The following is a 5,364-nucleotide window of genomic DNA, read 5'->3' on the forward strand; positions in this document are numbered from 1 at the left end:
GGACAGCTGGACATATAAAGGGCCCCACTACCTTCAGTAGCTTAGGGCCTCATCAAACCTAAATCCAGCCCTGGGTTCAAGTGATGGCCCCAGTGATGGAGCTTGCAGGAAACAGGCCCTTTAACTGAGGTGCACAGCAGCCACATTTGCTTGCCAGCGCCCTGCCACCAAGTGGTGCCATCATCTGAACAGACACCCTCACCTCACCCAGTGATTATAATTTATAACTACATCATTCGGACTGTGCCAGAATCCGAAAACCAGTTAACTCACTCGAAGAGCAGATAAGAGAGTAAGACAAGCCACACCAGCCTGCTTGCTCAAGTCCCACATTGTATTGCCAAGGCATTAAGCATCTAGAAAACGGTAGCCCATTTTACGGATGGAGAACGGGAGCTAAGGTTATCCTAAGGACAATCGGCATCAACAGTCATTAGGCAGCTCAGACTGATTACACAATACAGTGTAATTACAGTGCCCATAGCCAGTTCAGAGCCTGGCTTGACTTCGTTTGATCCTGTGAATCCTTCCAAGTTTCCTGTTTATATAAAGTCAGGCCGTGGGAGCTCATGGCGCAATTTAAAAAGTTGTAAGGTGGGAGTGAGGTACCATTCTGAGCCTCTGATATCACATCCGCTCTTCCATTAGATCACAGGAGCTGCTGCAATCCAGGTTGGTGTGCTCCCAGCTCACAATTTGCCATCCCTTCTGCAAGAGCATACTCAGAAGGTAACATAAAAGCAAAGCCTTCAGTGTGGGTCATTCCAGCTTTCTTCACCCATATCAACATTTTTGTGCTGGGGTTTGTACAAGTGGAAATTTGTGAAGAAATTTAAGTCATTGTTTTCTGTGAAAGTGAAACTCCCCCCCCATACTGAAACATCATAAAATGCCATAGGTACTGAAATGCAAACCAAATTGAAAATGTTATTAAAAGTTATTTACAAATCAGAATCAAGTATTCTAGTATAAAATATTTCTGATATTTTCAGATTCCTCTTCACCTGCTAGTTGTTGGCTTTCTTATGAGTTGCTGTTTTATTAAAAAGAACTATGGAAAAAAATGTTCTTTTTGTTGAACCTAACAAAACAGCCTTTGCCAATCCCGTGCACTCTAAATGTTCACCTGCTAGCTGTTGATTTTACCTTGCCAAGTGGCCAGCTAAACCAGCTGATAGGTGAAGAATTATATCTTTTATTTGTCACTTTTCATACCAAGAAAACTGGAAAAAGGGGAGCTCAAGAGAGAGAGAACAAATGAAAAACACTAATGAAGTCAAAGACATTGGAACCTGTTGTTCACTATATCAATGTCTAGTAAATTAGTGACACTGACATACAGCATAACACCTCTGTGGTTATTTTTAGCCATGCATTTTCAATTGTGTTCTAATCTAGGGAACTCTGGGCTTCCTCCCAAACCTATCATGGGTTCTTCAATGGAAGGATGACAAGCGTTGCAGAAAGTCAAGGGGTTCACTTCTGTTCTTCCTCTGCAATGCACAGCTCCAGGGGAATATTGGTTATACAGTGGTACCTCGGTTTATGAACTTAATTGTTCTAGAAGTCCGTTCTTAAACTGAAACCATTCTTAAACCGAGGCATGCTTTCCCTAATGAGGCCTCCCGCCGCCAGTACACTTCCACCATTCGGTTTCCATTTGTAGACCAAGGTAAAGTTTGCAAACCGGAACACTACTTCCGGTTTTGCAGAGTTCGTAAACCGAATCATTCGTAAACAGGACTGTTCTTAAACCGAGGGACCAGTGTACTAGGATGCACACTCAGTACCTGCTCCAGTTCATGCATCTTCTGAAGGAATTCTTCATCTTCTTTATTCACAATTCATTGTATAAAGAGATCAATGACAATAAATAGAAATCAACAGGACCGAAAAATGGTTAACTTTGGTTAGGTTGCTCTTCAGTTATTTAGGAAATTATCAGATATGGCAGATTCAATACAGCCAAAGTCATGTGTTTTTTAGTCCTGTTGATACTAATAGAAGATTTACAGCCCCTTCCTATGCATGTTAACTGCAAAGTCTAGTGAATTCAATGATACTTACTCCCAAATAAATGTGTATAGGATTGCAACCATATGCAACTTTTCAGTTCCCTCAGTGTAACAAATAGAATGTTACACTGATCCAGACAAAGCACTTAGCTTTGTCTGGATCATAGGATTTAAAATTACTTTTTAAAAATCTGACCCCATTGGAGCTCTTTTTCTTGATGTTTTGGTAATTTGAAAGGAAGTTGGTAAAAGGCTGCCTTGGTTGGAACATCAGGGATGAAAGAAACTATGATGTTGGAAACATCTCTTGAATAAAGGCTGTCTCTAGTCATTTGCTTTCCAAATATGGTATGAATTATCCAGGAGCTGTATAACCAAACCTGATGATAAAGGCAGCAGTGATGTATTGTGAACCTAGTAACATGATTTTATACCTGCTAATTTTCAGCAGGGTTTCTGACTTGATAAGAGCAAAATGCCTGGATGTTGTCATCTGAAACTGCTATGCAAGAAAATTATATTGTGTCTGTTATTTCCTGCAGTTAGGAACATCACATGTAAAACAGCTTGCAAAGAACCGTTAGTCTGCACCTTCCTATTTCTATGTTTTATTTAACTGATTTTTATCTTTATTGTTTGCTTAGCAAGTATATGATAGCTTGCAGGGCAAAGGAAGGCTGGCATACAGTTATAACATCAATCATAAAATACCATAAAAGCAAAAAAGAAACCATCACAAAACCAAAACATAAGCCATCATAAAACAAGGATCAAAATACAATAGCTAAAAATAAAATGTAGCCCCTTTAAAATGACTTGGCAAACAAGAAAGACTTGACCTGCTTTCAAAAATATTGTAATGTCAGTGCCAGTCAAGTCTATCTAAGGAAGGTTTTCCAAAATTAGAGTGCCACCAGGAAATGGCTGTCTCCTTCATGCAAGTATAACACACTACACAAAGAGACAGCACTTGGAGAAGGGCCTTAGTTGAAGATCTTAAATGCATGAGCAGGACAGTATAGGAAGAAGCACTCCTTCAGGATATTAACGGTAAGGACAAAAAAGCTCCTTGCTTAATAGGCCCAAACCCAAGAAGGGCACCCTATTATTGTAATGTTGACTTGATAAGATCACAGTCCCTATGTGTATGTGACTTGCAGCTTTTTCTTCATTGAGGTAATCAGTATAACCTATTAGATGCCTTTTTCATCCTCCCTAATTTTCCTGCAGAGGTGAACAAACTGAAGCTGTATTAAAGTATCATACTAGGGTTGAATGTATTTACAGCAGGGCATTGACGAAAGTAACCTGCCAACACCCAGACATCTTCCTCATCATTTAAAGTCTCCTTGCATATATTCCTACATTTCAGGTGGTGCTGGTCATTCCAGAATGACATGTGACTCTTTTATAAAATATCACCCAAATAGAACGTATTTGCATATTTATCCATATAAACCTGTATAAGAAGTTTTCTTTCATAAGGAAATGCAATGGCAGCATCTTACTTTATTTTCCTCAGTAAGCCTATTAAAATTCAATGAATGGCACAAGAATTACAGTAGGAAGTGCCCACCTGAGAGGTGCCGGAACTGAGTTTCTGTGAATTCCGGATGAAAAAAATCCCTGCCTGTGGTGATGTTTTTCTGGGCGCTGTCTCCCTCCATGCCCCCTACTTCCATTTTGTTTCCATCAGCCCAAAGGAAAGGCTGCAGTCTGCCTTTCCCCACAACCAACTGCTGAAGGCATATTTATGCTATTTCTATTTTTACAATTAAAACGACTCTTTTGCACAGAAATGCATTCACACAAAAGAGCAGTGTTAAAAATCAAGTTTCCCTTGCAGGTGGTAGCTTTTATATGAGAGCGAGTCCATTGTACAGCGTCAGAACATCTGCTTGGGATGTCTAAGACTCAGATTCTGTCCCTAGCATCTCCAGGTAGGCCTGGGAAAGCTTCCTGTCTAAAACTCTACACTGTCCATCAGTTTAGTACAAAGCTGAGCTGGATGGCCCAATGCTTTGACACAGATAAAGTAGCTTCCTCTGCTCCTGTGACTGATCTGCTTTCTCCAAGAGCTATTGCTGGAAGAAGCCACTGCTGTCTCCCTGGTAACCCATTCCTATGCTGGCCATTAGTGATGTATGGAAGTGAGAGCTGGACCATAAAGAAGGCTGATCGCCGAAGAATTGATGCTTTTGAATTATGGTGCTGGAGGAGACTCTTGAGAGTCCCATGGACTGCAAGAAGAACAAACCTATCCATTCTTAAGGGAATCAGCCCTGAGTGCTCACTGGAAGGACAGATCCTGAAGCTGAGGCTCCAATACTTTGGCCACCTCATGAGAAGAGAAGACTCCCTGGAAAAGACCCTGATGTTGGGAAAGATGGAGGGCACATGGAGAAGGGGACGACAGAGGACAAGATGGTTGAATACTTTCTCGAAGCTACCAGCATGAGTTTGAACAAACTGCGGGAGGCAGTGGAAGACAGAAGTGCCTGGCGTGCTCTGGTCCATGGGGTCACGAAGAGTCGGACACGACTAAACAACAACATGCTGGCCATTGAAGTTTGTCTACTTTGTACCAACCACTTACAAAGGCAAAAGTCCAGACTGGTTGTAGATACTGTCAAGAGCTTTGCCTGTTTGCACCCCATTAAGACTGTTTAACAATCTTGACTGTGCCAAATTACAGAAACTGCTGCACTAAGTGTGTCTGTTTCATATTGATGAGGAGGAGGATGGACAGACTCAGCAGGTTTTCAGAATTCATATAATTTTGTAAAACTGCTTTGGACCAAAGATTTAATTATGAACAAACAGTCTGAGCTTGTATCAGACTCCTAGATACAGCAATAGTAATCAGTGGTTAAAGGGCTAGACTAGGGCCTTGGGAGACCAGGGTTCAAATCCCTACCCAGTCATGAAATGCACTGGGCGGCCTTGGGCAAGTTACTGCCTCTCAATCTAACCTACTTACCTCGCTGGGTTCTTGCGAGGAAAGAAATCAGGGAGGGAATTTGTTTCATTAGTATTATCTGACTAGATTTACAAACCAGCCTCAACTGATGAAAACCTCTAAGCAGTTTCCACCACCTTTGAGGAAATAAACAATGAAAACTTAGAAAAGTGGGATGGGAGGGCAAACAGAATGGAGTATCCTGGAAAAGGTCGTGGCTGGTTGGCTGGCTGGCAACTTGAAGCAGAGCGCTCGACACAACCCTAACCCTAACCCCGCTTGCAAAGCAGAAGTGCCTTCGGGTTTTTCTCCCCAAGAAGAGCTGAGCTAAGCGGAAGGGAGGAAGAAGTGCGAAGCTCAGCAGTTCCTGCCTGCACGGCGGCCGCAGCC

Source organism: Podarcis gaigeae (assembly GCF_964106915.1).
Source record: "Podarcis gaigeae genome assembly, chromosome: 2".
Lineage (NCBI taxonomy): Eukaryota > Metazoa > Chordata > Lepidosauria > Squamata > Lacertidae > Podarcis > Podarcis gaigeae.